The sequence below is a fragment of the Natator depressus genome, chromosome 10, assembly GCF_965152275.1.
Source record: "Natator depressus isolate rNatDep1 chromosome 10, rNatDep2.hap1, whole genome shotgun sequence".
Taxonomy (NCBI): Eukaryota; Metazoa; Chordata; order Testudines; family Cheloniidae; genus Natator; species Natator depressus.
In genome coordinates, this window is record NC_134243.1 from 74,858,348 (window position 1) to 74,879,241 (window position 20,894).

The 20,894-nt window shown below is 42.0% G+C and overlaps 1 protein-coding gene and 1 long non-coding RNA gene across 2 annotated transcripts in view; one reads left to right on the forward strand and one right to left on the reverse strand.

Moving 5' to 3' along the window:
- The window catches only part of IGF1R (insulin like growth factor 1 receptor), a 272,165-nt gene that overhangs the window by 75,879 nt on the left and 175,392 nt on the right, over window positions 1-20,894 (reverse strand). The window lies entirely within an intron of this gene.
- On the forward strand, window positions 10,847-14,684 carry LOC141994577 (uncharacterized). The gene is made up of 3 exons (XR_012641173.1): window positions 10,847-11,002; window positions 11,465-11,561; window positions 14,051-14,684. It is a non-coding gene; the product is annotated as an uncharacterized LOC141994577 (long non-coding RNA).

Consider the following 20,894-nt stretch of genomic DNA (forward strand, 5'->3'; position numbering starts at 1 on the left):
GGGCTCCTCACAGTTTATGAATTTTTAACCCTCAACGTACCCCTGTAAAATAGGGAAGTATTATCCTCATTTTACACATGAGAAACTAAGGCACAAGGTAGATTAAGTGACTTGCCCAAAGTCACACAGGAAGTCGTCTGTGGCTGAGCTGGGAACTAAATTCACATCTTGAGTCCCAGCACACTGTTCTATACATTAGACCAGTGGTAGAAAACCTTTTTTCATTTGTGGACCTCTAGAAAATATAAAATGAAGGTTCGGACCCCCTTGGAAGTCTATTGTCTGTATATATAGCTGAATTCTGTTTGGTCAGTTTTCAGTCCAAGTCTTTTGCGAACCCCTTACACATAGTTCACGAACCACAGGGTGAGAACCACTGCATTAGACCATCTTTCCTAGTAGTTGAAAGCTAAGGGGATTGTGTAGTTATCAATATTGTAACAATCCCTTCCTCCTTTTATTACTCTTGAGGAAATTCTGTAATTCTGCACTTGCGCAGTGGCAATGTCCCCTGCAGAATAATTGATTCTGATGGGGAGGTGAAAGGAAGCTGCAATTACATCTTTGGCTCACCAGGAGCTGATGTGGCGCTGGCAGAGGGGGCACCTTCTCACCAGCTGGAGAAGTCAGCAATGGAGAGGGAGGGGACAGAGGCTGCCTTCCTCACAGCTCCCAATCCCCAGGGCCAGGGGAGGAGGGACAGAATAGGGGGGGAAGGGTGGATAGATTGGGGCACACGAGGCTGCTGGGGGTGGGGTCACACAGACTGGGCTTCAGAAGGGCTAGTGGGGGGGGACAGACGGCAGTGGGGGAACAGGAGCTACTGGGGTGATAACATTGAGCCATGGGCTGAATGGGAGCGGGGGTCCATGTTCCCTGTAAACTGCGTGGTTGGGCAGCCGCCCAGAAGAGATTCAAGTGCCATGCAGTTGATTGGCAGAGCACGTTGCCCGGCTCCATGCAGTTGATTGGCAGAGCCGGGCACATTGCTCCTGCAGCTGCTTCCGGGACCCTCCTGCTGGCTGTGCAGAGCGGGGGCGGGGGGGGGAATAAAGAGGGGAAAGGAGAGTGCTGATATCATGGTGTCGCCCTCCCCCAGCCCCTGTACCCCAACTCCACAGAGCAGGGTAGAGGGGACTCTCTCACACACACACACACACACACACACAGGTTACTTCTTCACATATATTGCAATGCACATATATTCTCTGTAATTTTATTCTTTCAAAGTGTGTTATTTTAGTTTTTTGACTGGTCTATACATTTCATAATTTTCATTTCTCTCTTACACTTAAATTTAATTCTTTGAACACTGAGTTCTAAAATGCCTCACTGTTCTGGCTGGAGCAATTATCCCTATGGTAACTTTTTAAAATTATATATATCATATCTAGGTTTTTTGTTTCTACTGGTGGCGCACAGCCGCACATTACACATAACAAAATTTATTCTGCACATGGGTGGAAAAAATTAGAGGGAACATTGATGGGGGTGCAGGGACACATGCAGACAGAGGCAGATGTTCCTGACTGAATGGGAGAGGGTAAGGGTTAGCCAATCCGTCCTCCTTCCCCCCCCCCCCAAAAACCTGTTCCATACTTCTCCCACCCACACCCAACAACCCCCCAGGTTCACTCCCAAGCTCCTTCCCAGAAATTACTTCCCTCTCCCTCAACTCCTCCATTACCCAACTCCCCCAAGCCTTTGCACTGCTTCTGAGGGGTGCGGGAAATACATTTCTTCATTGTAGTTTAAACAAATTATTAAAGTTCTATATCAGTCAATATACCTAGTAATGATTTGTCTAGAAACATTTCCTGAATCTTTTTTTGTCGTCTGTATTGTTGCAGACACACTTGCTGAGAGGTATTTTGAAATAAATTACCAAAATAATTGAAACTGGAGTGATATTATGTTATTTTGACAAATAAAATATGCAGAATTTTAAAATATGTGCAGAATTTTTAATTTTTTGGCACAGAATTCCCCCAGGAGTGTTTTATGCTGGTGCATTTTAAGACGCCGGTATACAAAGGGATTCCACTACTGCCTCCTCATAACTCCTTAAAATGGTCTAATCTTACAGGAGGATCCTACTATGGACACCATAATGAGATAAAATATCATCACTTACACCAAGGACTAGCATTCCCATTCTGCTGCAGTAAGTAACAAAACTAGAACAAGTATTTTTACCAGGTTTCCAAGGCCAATATAAAGTCACCCTGAAACAGCGTGACAACTAGGTTGTGCTGTCATATTGGAATGAAATGGCAGTTCAGTGGAGAACACCACTGCAACACAAAATGGAAAACAAGGAGAGGAAGCTTGGCAAACATTTTTCTTTTTCTAAACCAGAGTCTGGCATTCTAGCCTGGGCATGAGAACTAAGGCAATTTCCACAAAAAGTCCACAATGTAAAGCAGTCCGTTTGCACTCCAGTTCAAACTATTTTATTTAGGAGTCAACAAGTTTAACATATCATGAGAATTGTAAGTTTTGGATGCTTAGGACAGAGTCTAAATGCTCCTACACAGTAACAGAAATTATGATCAGCAAAGTAACAAAGACGTTAAAACAAGAAATGCATTGTCTACACAAATCATGGACTAAGTTTCCATTTAGTAAACATAAAATCTTCCTTCAGATGCCTTATCCCGAAGTCACAAAACATATATATTGAATGTTTTAGAACTCCTTTCTAAAAAGGAAAAAAAAAATAAAAAGATGTAGAGCGACATAGGTGGATTTGGATACTAAGCCGAAGCAGCTGCTATCTTCAAAGTTCAACAGAGCATCCTAAAGCATTGCCTTTAAAACACAAGCTGTTAGAAGAGGTGTTGCTGTGAATTGGCATAAACCATCCCACTTGGTTTGTTTGTGTTTTACATGCACTCAGAACAAGTACTAGCAAGCGACAGAAAACCAGAACATGTTTTGCAAACAATTATAACATCCTGAAATAAAAGGCAAGGACTGAAGTCATCATTTGTTAATTGCCACCATGGTCATACTTGTTCTATACTGCTTGTAAATTCAATTCTCATCATGAAGATGCAAAATGGAAACACCCAGCTCATCTTCCCTTTCATCCTAGGATCAGGGTCATTGCTCCAAGTATACAGTCATACAGCAGATTTTCTATGTACACAGAAGCAGGATGTTTTACCATTTTTTTCCAGTGTGAGGGTGTATGTGTTTTGTTTTTATTTTATTTTATTTTTTAAAATTGTGTTTTACTTAACAACAAAGCTGCCAAGGTACAAGCATTTCTCATGCGTCACGTGCTCGTAAGAAAAATTAGTCCTTTCCACCATTTACACAATAAAGTTACTGGCTTAATTCTGCTTTCCATCGCTTTGCACATGTCTGTATACAAGACAAACTTTTTAAAAGCTATTAAAGAAGTCACCTCCCATTCAGCAAGAAGAAAACCTAAAATTATCCCAAGGGGCTCGAGTGCTATTCACTTTGAGAGAACTAATAAAACATATTTGGAAGTATTTTCCCTTCTATCCAAATAAGGGAGGAAGGAAATGTTAAAAAGTCTCTTTGATGAGTTGAGCATAGCAAGGTGTAGCATATCTTTTTAAAATTGTGAAGTAATAGACTCCGGGGGGGGGGGGGGGGGGAGGAGGGGAGGGGAGACAGGGACTCACGCACACGGTATAATATTTTTGAACTGTGCTGTAAAACTCCAAGCTTTGGGACTCTTTTCCAGACAAGCTTTCCAATTTAACCGACATACTTCCAGGTTTTTGGTTTTTTTAAAGTAACATTTTGGTGAACATGTTTCACGTTTAGCAGAGGTAAGGGGTATCGAGAATGAGGAAAGAGGTGATATCCACCTTTCATCTAAACTACACAGAAAGATAATCACCAAATTATGTAACCAGTAGCTACAGTTAGCACAGGCTGCATGCAGGCTTTGTACATGGCTTTGTTTGCCCTAGAAATTACTAAACTTACAGGTTTCAGAGTAACAGCCGTGTTAGTCTGTATTCGCAAAAAGAAAAGGAGTACTTGAGGCATCTTAGAGACTAACCAATTTATTTGAGCATAAGCTTTCGTGAGCTACAGCTCACTTCACCTACAAACACCTGCACACCTGAAACATTGCCAAGAAATGCAAATCTCAGGCATTATCGTTTTAGTTCCCAACCATATTGCAGTAAACATTGTGACAATTCAAATCCCTCCCAATCATGGTTCACATTCAGCCAACAGATTGCAGATGCCCTTGGTTACAGAGGTCAAGTTATTAAAGGCATACTTCTCAATCTATGCAGTGTTCTTCCTACTAAAATATTCAGCCTCTTCCATCCTCTGTCAATATATTCAGAGAATACATCAAGTATGCAAACTGTGATAATAAATATTTTCTACACTGTAAGAAATAAAGCTGATCCAAATTAAGTTAATGCAGTCCAAGCACTGTATCAGGGGTGGCCAATCTGCACCTGAGAAAGAGCCAGAATTTACCAGTGTGCATTGCCAAAGAGCCACAGTAACACAGCAGCAGCCCCCCATCAGCTCTACCCCCCATCCCACCCGCAGTGTCTCCCCTTCACCAGCAGCACCGCCAAACAGCACCTAACCCTCCATCCCTGTGCCTCCCACCCGCCATGATCAGCTGTTTTGTGGTGTGCAGGAGGCTTGGAGGGGGAAGGGAGGAGGAGCAGCAAGGGCGTGGCAGACTCAGGGGAAAGGGCAGGGGCCTTGGGGGAAGGAGTGAAGTGGGGCTGGGGCAGAGCCAGGGGTTGAGCAGTGAGCACCCTGTAGCACATTGGAAACTTGGCGCCTGTAGATCCAGCCCCGGAGTTGGTGTCTATGCAAGGAGCTGCATATTAACCTCTGAAGAGCCACAGGTCGGTCACCCCTGCACTACATATTCTTGGCTATTAAGGGTCTAGTGGTATTGTCCCATAGGAAGACATACAGATGAGAGAGTATCTGTCCCCTTGGCCTGTATGTCCATCTGTCTGGAAAAACAGCTAAGTGACTTGTTTTTGGACGCAAGTAGGTCTCGTCCAGGGGTGGGCAAACTTTTTGGCCCGAGGGCCACATTGGGGTGCGAAACTGTATGGAGGGCCGGGTAGGAAAGGCTGTGCGTTCCCAAACTGCCTGGCCCCTGCCCCCTATCCACCCCCTCCCCCCTGACTGCTCCCCTCAGAACGCCCGACCCATCCAAACCCCCCCCCCCCCCCGGCTCCTTGTCCCCTGACCGTCCCCTCCCAGGACCCGCAACCCCAACCGCTCCCCCGGGACCCCACCCCCAATCCAAGCCCACTGCTCCCTGTCCCCTGACTGCCCCCATCCCTATCCACACCCCTGCCCCCTGACAGGCCCCCGGGACTCCCATGCCGATCCAACCCCCCTGTTCCCTGTCCCCTGACCGCCCCCCACCCCCAGAACCTCCGCCCCATCCAACCATCCCCTGTCCTGACTGCTCCCCAGGACCCCCTGCCCCTTATCCAACCCTCCCACTCCCCACCCCTTACCATGCCGCTCTCAGAGCAGCAGGAGCTGGCAGCCATGCCGCCGTGCTGCCTGGCAGGAGCAGCGGGCCAGAGCGCTGGTGGCGCAGCGAGGTGAGGCTGCAGGGGAGTGGGGACAGCAGGGGAGTGGCCGGGAGCTCAAGGGCTGGGCAGCACAGTCCCATGGGCCGGATGTGGCCCATGGGCCATAGTTTGCCCACCTCTGGTCTAGTCTATATAGGTCTAGCTATGTCATGAGATCATGTAATACCACCACACAGCACAGGAAGCCTGTGGAAATTTTCACTATTCAAATCCCTTTTTTCCCTTCCAAGGCTCGTAGCAGATAAGATGCTGCTTAGTGTAAAAAACTGAACCGTGAATTCCTGGATTGATAGAGGCCTTGTGTCCATATACCACACAGGTCACTCGATTAAGTAGAATCGGTTTAAAAACTATTAGTTAAAGCAGTACAAATACCTGGCCGGACAAATCGGTTTAAAAATCACACCTCTGCCTAAGTACAAGTGTGTGTGTAAACCAGGGCTGAACTTTGGTAGAAGAGTAATGAAGGGAAAGGGGTTGAATTCTTTGCATACCCTCTTTGCTAGTAGGGCCTCAAAAAACAAAAAAGCCAGAAAAAAAGGAAATATTCCAAGATCGTCCCCTCTTTGGAACGACAACACACACCCAAAGCTATAAGCATTAAATTGGATAGGAATAACATAGCTGATTTTGCCTGTAGTCAAATATAGCAAAGTATCATTTAAATTGCAAATTACATAGCAACAGATTTCTGCACAAAGTTCAAGGGCTTTCTTTTTAAGCAGTTTGTTTTTATAAATTAGAGACGACATTTCAGGGGAGATGAAGAAGAGCTGCTATTGTCAATACATATTCAGCTCAAATATCTCCCAGATTAGTTTGATGCATTTTGTCTACACACCAGAGAAAAAACTGGGTTGTTAAATGATGACCAAAAAACCCAAAAAGATGAAAAAAAACCACCCGACTCTTATGAGAAGGTCCCCAAAGAAGTAGGGTTCATTGGTGTCACGTTAGTGCAGGAGGATTAACTGTTCCAAAAGGATCTCAGAACTGGGAATTGTCTCACCTTTCTGCTTTCCACCCACCACCCACCCCCATCTTCCCTCCTGCAGAAGGGGAACTTTTAATCCATTGACAGTTTTACTGTGAAGCTTTTAAAAAAAATCTTTTAAACCGATGTTTCCTCCTTCAAAACTTCTGTTCCTTTCTTTTCATTTTTAAGAACACGCTCTTGCTAGTATCAGCCTCTTGGCCCTGACTCCTCCAAATTAAACTTCATTGAAAGCTTAAAGATGGGAAAATATATACTTCGCATTTATACAGTGCCTTTTAATCAGCAGTTCTCAAAATGCTTTCTGAAGCATTAAATCTAAAGTGGGAATTTTTATGCCAATTTTGAAACAGGGGAAATTAAAGCAACAAGAGGATCAGTTATCCAAGGTTACTCTGAATCAGCGACAGAGTTGGGAATAGAAGAGCTCGATTGTCTTGATATCCAATCCCCTGTTATCATTACCTGAGACTCCTGCTTCCCCCAAAATACATTTGATATAAACTGAATGTTTTCGTGCTCCTCCTTCTTAAGAGCCAAATTACAGCCCATTGTATAGTATTACCGAATACTACTCAGGGGACCTGCGGGTCTGAACACTTACCCAGCTGGCAGTACATACATGACAAAAAGAGGGCAAAGCAAAAGCCAGATTTTTTTAAATGAGTTTTAAAAACTAGGCTGGTTTGGGTTGGGGATGTACGTTTGAGTGTCAGTGGTTCTTACCAGCAACTGCAGATGAACAGACTCATTAAGACTTCAAGAATGTATAAAATCAATCCCCTGAAACCTAAAATCAACCAGATCCAATCTCAGGAAGGCAGCTGTGATAAAAAACACATTCTGTTCAAACCCCATTGTGATGAAGATTATTCCAATTTTAAATGATCAAAACAGTTACTGTCTTTGATGCAGAACAAATACATCTTCATGACTGAAGGAAGTGATGAGGCTCACCTGACCAGATATAGCAGGCCCTGAACCAGTGACCTTACTGTGAAAAATCATGATGAATGTATGCGAGTCAGAGCTGGATTAATTTAATGTAAGAGTTAGCTTGGAAGGAGGACTATGAAATGCATCAGTGAAAAGGAAACACTATTTAGTTCTATACACTGGAGAACTTTAGGCTTTTCGTGATAAGGAAGTGCATATCTAATAGATTTATCTTTCAACAAAGTCCTCAATAATGTATTTTGAAGAGCCAGAAACCCCTAGAATCAATCACTCTCTCGCTTTTTTTTTTTTTTTTTTTTTTTTAAAGTAATTTGGCACATGAACCTTTGGCTACTATCTAAACAAACACTGTATCGAAATTTGAAACACAATTTTGTTTCTTACCCTTTACTACAGATCCACACAGACTATTGACCAAGCAAATGTCAACGCTTTAAAATTCTGTTGAATATTTAGAACTCAGTCACAGGTGGGTAATTATTTGTAAACAAAGAATAATGCCATTAATATGCTTCTTTATTAATGTTGAGAGAAACCTGTTCGTCCGCCTTTTTGCTTCTTATATACTCACCAGCGTGAGCAAATGGTTTGTGATTGCTTCTTTTTTGGGGTGGGGAGGATTTAGTCAGTTTGGGACACACAGGATTTCCATTCTGTCTTGCTGGCCTTCTCCCCCCAGCCCCCATCCATCCTCCAAAGTACATATTGCTCCCACTAGACAGTCATACTGTTTATTCATTTGCAGGCTTTTCTTTGGTGATCATCACAAGTTGAGTCGCTCTCAAACGTTGGTGAATTAATCTTCGGCATTCCCAAGAGGTGGGGATGTAGTATCAACATTTCCCCGATGAGGTAACAGACACACAGATGTAAAGTGACTTGCTCATGGCCACATAGCAGAGCTTTGGCAGAACTGGGAACAGAACCCAGATATCTGGAGACTCAGTGGAAGGTCTTCTTCTCAAGACCATCCCTTTCTCCCAGGGGCCAGCAAAAAAAGGACAACATGGTTTAGAAAAAAGAAAAGGACTACTTGTGGCACCTTAGAGACTAACAAATTTATTTGGTGCTTAGAGAACAAGCAGGTCACTGTGTTGTTCAGCAGTAAAATACTTCTGAGGCAGAGAAAATATTTTAAAAAGCACTAGATGCTCTTGGTGCAATAGATAACAAAACATTCAAAAGGCTCAACACAAGAAAAACCTGGCAGTGACCACTCATGACTGAATTTCTTTTAAATGTAGCAATTCAAAATAGGATCCTCTGCCACCTAGAATGCTAAGGTTCAGAAATCGCCTCCTCCGTCACTCCCCATTCTCCAGACCCTGCACTGGCTCCTCATTCCTCCCATCATATCAAATTCAAACTCACCCTCCTTTCCAGGTTTCAGAGTAGCAGCCATGTTAGTCTGTATTCGCAAAAAGAAAAGAAGTACTTGTGGCACCTTAGAGACTAACAAATTTAATTGAGCATAAGCTTTCGTGAGCTACAGCTCACTTCATCGGATGCATTTCCAGGATTCTCCTTTTCATACACTACACTCTGCCAGTTCTACCACCTCCCACATCCCTTAATTCTTGCCTCCCACAAGCACCCCCAGTCTTTTCCCACAGTCCCCTCCTGGCCTGGATTATCTCCTTCTGCAACTTCAAACCCTTCCTTGCCACAAGCCCTCAAAACAAAGATCTGCTAAATTATTCCCTATAAACTGGTGGGGGGGAGGAGAGGGGGAAGGGGAGAGATTAAAGGAATTAACATGAGCATTACATCTTTGCCAGGAGTCCTATAATCTCTCAGGATCCCACAGTCAGGAGCTGGGCTGGGAGCAGAGTTGCAGCTGGGGTTGGGAGCCAGGGGGCTGGAGCTGAGCCAGTCAGCCAGTCAGGGGCTGGAGCTGAGCTGGGACCGTGTTTGGGGCTGGAGCTGGGGCTGCAGCAGATCTGGGGGCAGAGCAGGGCTGGGTGGTGCTTCTGCCCTCCCCGCCCCCAGGGGCTGGCCTGGGCCCCACAGCGTATCCCCGAATGTTCCTCTGTGCCCCCCCCAAGAGGGCACACTCCACAGTTTGGGGACCACTGCTTTGGCTGTACTATATAGTAGCGTCCATTGACATAGCAAGCTACTGGGGACAGGGGGTGGTTTTATTCTGTTTCGGCGAAGTGCCCAAAACAGTTTGGGTGATTCATTCATACGACTATATTTTTATATATCTATCTATACACACACACACACACACACACACACACACACACACTAAATAAGAACAGAGCATCATTAAATTATTATTAATAATAGCAGTCTGGATAAACAGCATGAATGCAGAATTCAGACAAGCTCTCATCTGGCTTCTGTACTTTTAGGTTGTGGTTAATTCGATAAAATAGCACTACTGACGTTCAGCAACAGCTTCCAAAAAAACTACAAAACAGATTCCAATGGCTGAAGCTGCATTAAAGACAAAGGCTACAAGTGAAATTTATTTAGGAGAAAAGTATGATCTCATGACCCATGGTATGTTCTCACCGAGGAAGTACAGAATATGGGCTCTCAAAGATGGTAATGCATTCGAATTTTCAACGTCCGCATAAGTAAATCAACAGGCTCAACACAAGAGAAATCTAGTAGTGATTAAACTTCAAACAAAATGCTTTTGAAATATAACAAAAGGTAAACAGAATGTTCCAATGAACAACCTACCATCCAGTGTGCTAGACTTTCACTGATTATAGTGAGAAAAACCAAGCAGCGAACACTTTTTCTACCAAAAGTCAGTTCTCTTAAAATGTCTATATTTGTTAAGTATGAAAAATTTACAGAACGACTCCTTTGAAATCCAGAGTATGTACACCATTCTATGTGCATCAAAAAATTCTCTAATATCACACTCAGGACTAACACTACTGACATGCTTCGTAGTTTATTTAATCCCAAACTGAAAATCAGATGCATTTTAGTCAGCTCTGTCTGCTTACACAAACTTCGGGATTGAGTCAACAACCCTTGTCTATTCCAGGCCAAATAACTTACTGGAGCACACACCCCAACCCTCCCCTTTTTCACAGTATGAACAAGACACAGGATGTATTTAAATCTAGACCAAAAGGAAAAGTTTCAATATGGAAATATAAAAAGCGATGCATTGTTCCAGTCACTGTTCACTCCTAAAATGCTAACATCAACATCAACTGATGGCAACTGACAGAAGAGTTCCAAAGGGATAGCGTTGCTGCTTTTGTACTCCTGCGCACTGAGCATTGAAGGTCTGAGAGACCACATGACAGTTGTTTATGAGTCTGGAGTGAAGTCACATGACATGTCGTCCTCCTCCTCCCTCCACACACACACAGGCTCACTGCCTCACCAACACAAACAGCACTGACCTGCTTACCACACCAGGCAGAAGGAGACACATCGTCTTGGCACATCTTTCAGGGTGCCTTGAGAGGATTTTGAGGCACCGAACTAACACACGGTACCAGAACTTAATAGAAATCTCTTCTTTAAAACTCTGCACACATATTACATTCTATTAAACATGTATAATAATAATTTTAAAAGGAAGATCAGTATTGGCAATTTTAAAACATGACTATCAATTTGAGATTTAATTTGTTTACATCTAGAAAAATCAGAGTAAAATGCTTTTGCTTACACAAAGTCACTTGCTTAAGATAAAGCAGAGATGTAGCAGATATGTAAATTTTAAAAACATATACATGCAGTTTAACAAATTTGAAAAAGACTCCTAACATATCTCCAGCACTACTCCTTACGTATAGATTTCCCTTTATAAAAATCCACAAAGGGTGATTTCAAGCTATTTAATTGCTTCACACGTCAATGCCTCTCCTTACATATGGAACCTCTTCTCTGAACTGTAAAGCTGCTATTATTTATTGTAGCCTCACCCTTGTTGCTATGTTGCTTATATTAGATTGCGAGCTTTTGGGGACAGGAATGTGACTTTCTATGGACTTGCACAAATCCCAGCATGTGGTGGCACTACTTGGACACAACAACAAGAAGTACAGGTAAAGTGATTTTATTTCTTAACACACTGGTTCTTTATGCTAACATTTCAGAGAAACAGACACAAATTGTATAAAGGGTAGGGGTATGTCTACATTACAGAGACTATACCAACATCTCGCCGTTGCTGTGCTTGCATAAATCAGGAGTGTAGATACAGTCTAAACTGACAGAAGGGGTTTTTACATCAGTGTAGGAATACAACCTCCTTAAATGAAGATAGCTATGTTGACAGAAGCATTCCTCCATCGAGGTAGCTGTGTCTACATGCGGGTCAGGTTGGCATAGCTAACTAAGTCAGGGGTGTAATTTTTTTCACATCCTTGACCCATGAAGATAAGCCAACATAATTTTCAAGTGTAGCCCAAACCTTAATAGGGTCAGTTTTAACCCACTGTTTTCACTTCGCTGTCATTGAACTCTTACACCTACCTACTCGTAATATCATTGCTTTGTGTTTTTCTCTGAAAGCTATCAAGTTAGTGCCAGTGAAGGTTGTGTACTATGCCATTTTTATCATAATAAAAGCTCTCAGCATGGTGCGCATGTGCTACAACAAAGAATAAAAATGTCTGTTTCTGTTACGGAAAAAGGAAAACATGCTGAATTAAACAAAGACAGATGTACAATTGTACATCATACACACTGAGGCAAGGGATTTTACCACAAGGGGTACACACTTGATCTCATCCTTCCATTTTGTGTATTTAAGAAAGAAGGTGGTGTAATGGGTTTCCACTCAGAGTGTTCTCAATGATAATCTGAGACACACTTATTAAAAACTGTTCTGATCTGTAAAAATAATTAAATACCACACGGTATTGCTGTTTCTGGGGTCTGTTTTAATCAATATTCTACAAAACAAAAACTCCTAAAGTATTCCATGCAAAGATAAATGTTTTCCATAAATTAAATGCTTTTAGACTTTCACCTTCATAATCCACTCAACACGTACTCTGTTCCAATTCCAAAAGGTTACACTCTAACCAACATTTTTGTCTCATTCACAAAATTCTTGATAAGGGCATAGCAGGAAACCCCATAAGCAACCTTGAACTGTCTCAAACACAGGACTCAACCATAACAAAAGAATTCAGTGGTATCCTCTATATTTTAAACAATGCTATTGTTACAGGCATTTATCACAGTGCTTTCTTAATTCATCTGATTTTCTTGCTTTATTTATTGTCAACACTGATCTTAGAAGTCTAGACAGAACAAAAAGATCCATTAGTTTGCCTCTGACATCCACCACAGCACATTCCTGCTATATGTTTGGTAGAAGCAAGCCTTGGGGAGGAGACAAGGAGAAAACAGAAAAAAAGTGCAGATCTGCAGTCATCTAGATAAATGCTGCACTGGGCATAAGACTGGGTTCAGAAAAATAGCTGCTGGTTATTTGCGCTAACTTCGCCTGTATTTTAACACAGCTGCTTAAGTTTAATGACATCTGAGAATTTTTGTAGTTAGCAATGTGCTGTATATCATTAGTAAGTGTTCTAAACCATATAGTAGCACACGTATTCAGGGGTTGTGAATGGATTTTGGGTGTGGATATTTTTTTTTAAATGTATTTGTGTGCACATGCGTGCATTCAGAATATGAACAACAGAAAACTAATCTAAATCTCCTACTTTTATTGGCAGCAAGATCTCCATTTTCAGCAGCTCAACTAATGGGCCTAGCTACAGTAGTAGCTGGTGGAAGGAAGAAATTAAAAATTCACACAAAGGCATTTTCAAATGATAAAAATCACATAAAAATCAGAGCTGCGATAGAGATTCTAGTATAGATGTAAAAAATCTTCAGTCCTCACAAGTCATGACCAGATTTTACCTTTGCTTTATTCCCTGCACTGAATGCTACCTTTCAATCAGACACCATCAAACCACCCTGTTCCTGGCCCTGTCATTTGTTATGAAGGACTCTGAACTACAAAGGTCTATTGTCCTGAGCTATGATTTTTTTTTCTTGTTACAATCAGTGGATATCAAATAAATTCAGAGGGACATTATAACAAGTTGAGATCTGATCCTCTTTACAATTAATAGCTGTAAACATACCTATCTCCAAAACAAAGACTGATATTGACTGAAAAATCTCTCATTAATGATCTGAACAGCACATCCAGGAATCTGGGCATGCTAGCTAGACTAAGGAATGCAGATGCACAAGGCACATTGCCCCACTGCTCCCCCTGCCTCCTTTGTGCTAGAAAGCCAGAAGGGGACTGAGATGGAAGAGAATTCAGTGCCTGAGAAGCCGGAATTTGTTTTCTTTAGGTTGGCTCAGCTCACCTACTGGGATTTGATGTCTAGTCTGGGCAGTTGGTAGTTCTTCCTTAATGACTGTGGTGATCACATGTAAAAAAAACTTACGGATGCAGGTGACATTTTGGACCCTCCTTAAGAATGTCTCCATAGAAGAAGGGAATATTTACATTTCTCAAACGAAAGCAGCCGTTTAATCTAACCTATTCTCTTAATTCCAGTTTCCAAAATCCCAATCTGTTCCCTACTAGATGGGAATCCTATTTGAAAGCACTGCCAAAGGATGCTATGCAGCACCACAGAAAAAGGAGCATGTTTCCAGAGTACAATGCCTTCAGCGGTCTGTAGGAAATGGCTGAAGAGAAAATCCAGGCACTACATAATAGAGTACGAAATTTGGCAGGGGAAAAATGATTAGGTATATTGTCATACCAATGTTGAAAGAATGTACTACAGAATACTCAACTTTGTTGAGGTGCAGAATTTCGGGTTAAAGAAAAGAGCAAGTTATAAAATATATTTCTGTTTATTTGGAAACCTTCATTTTTTTAATGTAAACATCTCCATGGTATTTTGTGAATACAAACAGAACCATGCAAGCACATGAGAAGCAGGAGGTGAAACTCATTATAAAAGGCAAGTCAGTCTGTTTTATTTGTCCAAGCTAAGTAAAATGCTGGAAAAAAAAAAGTGAAAAAACAAGCATGAATAATGAAAAATTAAATAATAATACAAATCTTTACCAGTTTAATAATGTATTACAAGCAAGGATTACAAATATGTATTTTCAGTAGTGCCCATTTAATGTCTTTCAAAAGCAAAATTAAAGCCTGGATTTGGAACCAGGATATTTATCAGTTGTTTCATTCTCTTCTATATACTCTGTCCCTTTCCATGAACAGTGTATCTTCTTCCACAATCAATATGAAGCTATCGCAAACTTACAAAAGCACCATCAGTATATGCACTGAACAACACATGACCACACTTATGGGCTCTTAAAAAAAAATAAATAAGGATAGTCTCAAAAAACAGAAGGAATGTCTGTTTCTCTCATTTAGTTCACAAAGCTTTGCAAAGACGACAAAAAATGTTGACCCTTATGGAAAGTTAGCACTGTGTGCAAAATTAAGAAGTAAATAAAAATACTAATTTCTACCCTATTGATTCTGCAACAACGTTCAGCTCTTATCTTGGCTACACATTTTACCGCGTGACTTCAACTGTGGGTTTTTTTTAAAATATTGTTAAAAATCGCTTTAAGAAGGGAGGTTAATCATTGTTGAGTCACCTTGTATACAATTTTCCACGCGTTTTTAAAAGAGCTTTTCAAAATATACTACTAGAAGATAATCATTCCAAGGTGTAAACCATAACATATCTCTTTGGCCTGTTCTTTCTAGAGCATAGCCTGTTTTGCTTCTTGTTACTTCACATATTCAGAAACTTTTTATTGCCCTGGCTCAGAATCAAGCCAGTACAATTCATTTCTGACAGAAAAAGCATTTCAGAGTCACTAGTAAACTGGCAGCCTGCATTATTCAAGGTATCATTTTGCACTTTAATTCAGAAAATTAGCTAAGTACATCTGGTCCCAGAAATAAGTGTGTTTGTGACAAGGTAAGATTTTTTTCCTCACACTCTTTCCAACCAGAACATTTTTTTCTTGACGTGCGATTTTGCTGCATATAATTTAGATGAGATGTTATTCCAAAAGAAACAGGAGGCACAATAAAGGAGCCACAGTGGACAAATGAGTTTGGGGAAAGCTAATACGGGGGTATGGACAATAAGTGACATTTGGGACTATTCCCTCTTGCCCATCAAAAGACCAATCACACATTCATGGCTGGAATTTAAAAAGATCCCTATGTAAAGTAGCTAGATCTTATCAGCGATCACTTTTTCTGCCTTTCCACACTGGAACAGGATAGTATTATTTATACAAGGGATTTCAAATAACTCTGGCTTTCACTGCTTTTTTCCTTTAGCAAAAATGTATCCTATCGTTTTGGAACAATGAAGTATTCTAAAAATCTAACAAAACAGCAACAAAGCTTTACTGAATTTGTTTAAGGAACATTTAAATAAAATGGGGGTAAACGAAGTCCAATTACTGGACAAGTAGGTGACCTGAAACATCGCAAAAAGGATTAGCAATTCCAATTATTATTTCTGTCTCAAATAATTTAAAATGACTAACAGCTAGCGGTCAACAAAATGAATAAGTTTCACAACTAACTCAATTTTGTTCCTTTCCTAGGGGGTTTTAGTTCCGAAAGCCCTTGGTACATTATATGCACTTGCTTTTATCACAATACCCCCACTGGACTTTCAGTTTATTATCTAAACGTTTTGTCTTATTCCTGCTTCTTCGCTACCTGAATTTATCAGGGACACATTTGAAGAGCTATAGCCATCTACCTTTGCCAGTGGCCTGCTCAGGAGCTGCTAAGGGATCCACACTGATTGCTCCTAAATCGCTGTGCCATCAAGTCAACTCTGCAAATCTGCCAGGTACACCAGTCTCTGCCAGTCATTAAATCAAAGTTAGATACATACAATGGCCAGAGAGGCCATTAGAAAAATACTGGCAGATTACATAGCCATGCCCTACAGCATTAATTACCAAACATTCAAATCATTGGCTTTTAATTAGGAAACTGACCTACTGATCAGTGACTCTTCACCCTGTCATAAAAGGAAGATATTTGTAAATTAACCAATCTGGCATGCAAGATAAATATATCCAAGTACAGAATTAGGGACCAACCACAGCACAGAAAGCGCCACCTAAAAAAAAAAAATCCTATCTGTGCAATGCACCATGTTATGTCAGCTTTGCTTCCTACTTTGAGTCTCGCAGCAAACACAGAAGCCTCCAATACTGCAGGGATTCCATTCCATGTAAAACTCCACTCCACGTATTCCAGGCAGCCTTGTCACAAATAATTCATGTCCACTACTCCTCTATCACACTGAATACGAGCACATTGTGCTACTGGAAATGGGAAACCTGATTCGGGTCACAGCAAAAGGTAGAAAAACACTTTTTAACACAAAGCTGCCCTATTTTCTCCCAATGCTCCCCAATCTCAAACCTACAACTTTAGTGGAGACAAACAAAAGGCTTTGCCTCTACAGAGAAGAAGAACAGAATATAGTACTTCCCCCACCCACAAAACAAAAAAAGCGTTATGCACATTTCAGCAGCCATGCCTGTCCTACCTCCTTTATTAATATCAAATTAGTACCATCCTATTCAAGTACTCCCCTTGTTAGTATAATTTGAGATGAACAGATGATAGCACATACAAATTGTGTACATTAGCTCCGAGAACTAGCAGAGCCACACAAAGGGCAACAACAACAAAAACCCCTCCTCGCCCTCCACCCAGGTCTTCGCCTTTAAGGAAAGCCACAGTCACCCTGGTGCGCTTTCTTAAAGGGCAACTAAGACAGCTCCTGTATTAATGAGGGTAAATCAGCTTTAGAAAACCTGTAACAAAAATATGATTAAAACCAAAAAGATCTTGAAAGGGTTTCAACTGTTTAGTCCTCTTAAAATTAAATGCTGGCACAGAACTCTTGGTTCAGTGGAGGGTGCATGTCTCTATTCCCCCATCACCTTTATAAATCTATTTATTTAACAGGATATACCATCCTGTTTACAGGAAAGGATAACCTCTCCGCAGCCTGGTTAACAACTGTGTTCCTAATACTACTACTGCATCTTGGTGGGATGCCCATTTGACTGACAAGCCCATAAGCCAGTCATGTAGCAAAGCTAAGCATAAAGGTGGAATTTCAAAAGGAACCAATTGGGTGGCATGAAGGGAGGTTCCAGATGATTGGCATGTTATTCAGAGTAGAAAGTAGTAAACAACCTCTGTGTTGGCTGAAGAAAGAGGTATATCCGAAGAGGGCATGTCCCTTTACCTTGCTCAGGCTGGAGTTTTACAAGACAAAAATCAATGAGAACCTTTCACAGTGGAGTAAAAACAAAAACAAAAAACGCAAACACAAATGAGCCTATATTTCAAAAATGCTGCTTACATAGCAAAGGTTTAAAAATATCAAAGTCATATGTTCCTCCAGAAGGCTTTTATAAGTCACTTTAAATATAAAGCATTTTTGTAGCTGCTCTGAATTTTCTAGACTGAAAATGTTTCATCTGTACTTTCTGCATTTAGGTTTATATTAAACCAGGATTCCCCCCTCTTCAACAGAGATTTTTGTTTTTTTCAATATCAATTTTAAAAGAGAGGGACATAACTGTGATGATTAGGGAAGAATTTAAGTGTTGAAACTGGCATTATTTCCTCATATATAGAAACCATCCAGCAAAAAGTGGAAGTTTTGGTATTTAGCTTAATAACATATGGCCAAAGACAACGGGGAGGAAAATTAGCAGTTCAGCTGTCAATATTAGAGGATTAAAATGATGTTTCTGATCAACATTATGTTTCTAATTGTGTGATGCCACATGAGCAGAGACACAGAAAATGTAGGGCTTAGACGAAGATCTAAGGCAATCCTAACCAGGATGGGAGCATTAGTTTGGCTGCTTTCTGGAGGATAAATTATTGCTGAAGATGTTTACACAATGTAGCTTCAAGAGTCTGAAAGGTTGCTTTCAAGAGGCCTGCCCCAGATTTAAGGGCATGCAAGCAAAGACTGTGTGGGGAGACAGCTAGGCAGGATATACTGAAACAGCAGCTCAATTTCATCTTCTCCTGTGTTTCAAATTCAGGTTTCTATTTTTGGCAAGTCCGGAGCTGTGTTTTTGCTGTAACTAGCTAGCTTTGAAACCATTCAGACTTTTCTAGGTACGATGGACTCCAGATCATGTTTAAAAGTGATTTATATTATATGATAATGTAAAAATAAAAAAAGGGCAGCTGCCCAGTATCCATAGGAGAAATTCCGAAAAGCAAACCTATGGGTTAAGAATCCCACTTGGCCCTTTGCTATTGCTACCTTTTGAACCCTGGCATCAGGCAGCAAAAGTTTTCCACAAATACACAAAGGCACAAATCCTGGCTACTTTGAAGTCAATTGCTTTGGTTAACACAGAACTCCAACAGGACCAGGATTCAGCCCTCAAATTAATATTTCAAGTACTCTCTTTTCAGTGGACAATAGTTCTTCATTTTTATCACATTTATAATAACTTGGCTTTCACCATTGTCACTAAGCATCATACATTTAAAAAAAAATCTGAAATTAACAAATTTTAAGAACAAAAACTAAATCTAAACCAAATGTGCCCCTAATATCCTCTATATGCACCCTCTCAAACAAAAACCTATAGGTAGGCTCTATATCAGAGATCGGCAACCTTTGGCCTGTGGCCCGCCAGGGTAAGCCCCCCTGGCGGGCCGGGCCAGGCCGGTTTACCTGCCGCATCCAGAGCTTCAGCCAATCACAGCTCCCGGCCAATGGGGGCTGCAGGAAGCAGAATGGGCCGAGGGACATGCTGGCCACCGCTTCCCACAGCCCCCATTGGCCTTGAGCGGCGAACCACAGCCAGTGGAAGCCACAATCGGCCGAACCTGCGGACGCGGTAGGTAAACTGGCCCGACCCGCCAAGGGGCTTACCCTGGCTGGCCACATGCCAAAGGCTGCCGATCCCTGCTCTATACCATGCCTGGAGGGTCTGACAGACACATGAGGAAAATAAACTCCAGTTGATTCCCCACCCCATACCTCCATGAGGGGCAGGAGAGATGGAGACAGACACACATAAAGGTCTCAGGATGCAAAGATACAAACTATTAGGATAAATATATAAAATAGAACAGTGATCTTTGATAAAACTGAAATGCATCCATAAGCAAGCAGGAAGTCAGCCTGGTCTTTGGAGAACTGGCATACTGTGCTCTCCACCAAAGCCCGAATCCAAAGTACCTGCCTAACTTTAAGCACACAAACAGTCCCACCTACTTCAATGGACAGACTCATGTGCTTCATTCAGCTAGGTACTGAAGCACCTGCCTACCCCGGAGGCCTGGCCAAGTGAGTTATTGTATTTCTTTACTAGCTGCTGCTTCAAAGCAGACCTTAATGGCAGCCCTACGTGGAGTACATGGCAACAATCCTATATGGAGAAAGAAACTTCCGGGTCAGGATACGACCTTTTGTTTGTTTTTTTTTTAAAAAACAAAAAACAAAACAAAAAAGGTTCCCTGCACCCCCCCCAAAAAAAAAAAACCTAAAAGGCGGTAGGCAAAAAACAAAAGAGCTTCCTGAAGACAGTATGGTATTTCAGCTGTCAAATCACACAATTCCAGCCCTCGCCTGGCTCCTAAGACATTGACCTTGGCTTTCTGAAATATAACCTTCCCTTCCATAAAGCTAAAGGCAGTTAGTTGTCTCAACAGAATCTGTGAGAGGAGCGCAATAGCTTTTTGAGGCCAGGAAGAGGTCACATGATGCAGAATCCTTCACAAAGTCAATCATTTGTGGGGACTGACACTGTCTTGTGTAGTGAAATGCTATCTGTACCGAGTCACAGAACAGTAATATCACATAGAATAGCATAGTGTGCATGCCAAGAGCACTTTTTTAGAGCTACCCCACACATACCTTATACTAAACACTGTGCTTTTCCCCTGCCTCTCACTGGCCCAGAGAATGACTCACTTTTTTCCAGCTAGCCAAATGGGAGGCCATTTCTCCTTGATGTAGCAAGGACTAAGACAGTCATGGAGGGACTGTCATGGAGAGACAACATCAGGGGTGGCCAACCTGTGGTTCTGGAGCCATATGCGGCCCTTCAGAAGTTAACATGTGGTTCCTTGTATAGGCACCGACTTCGGGGCTGGAGCTACAGGCGCCAACTTTCCAATGTGCCGGGGGGCGCTCACTGCTCAACTCCTGGCTCTGCCACAGGCCCTGCCACCCCTTCCCGCCCCCTCCCCTGAGTCTGCAGTGCCCTCGCTCCTCCCTCTCCCCTCCCCCAGAGCCTCCTGCACAATCAGGAAACAGCTGATCAGGAGATGCACGGAAGGAGGCGGCGGCGCTGATTGGCAGGGCTGCCAGTGGGTAGGAGGCTCTGAGAGC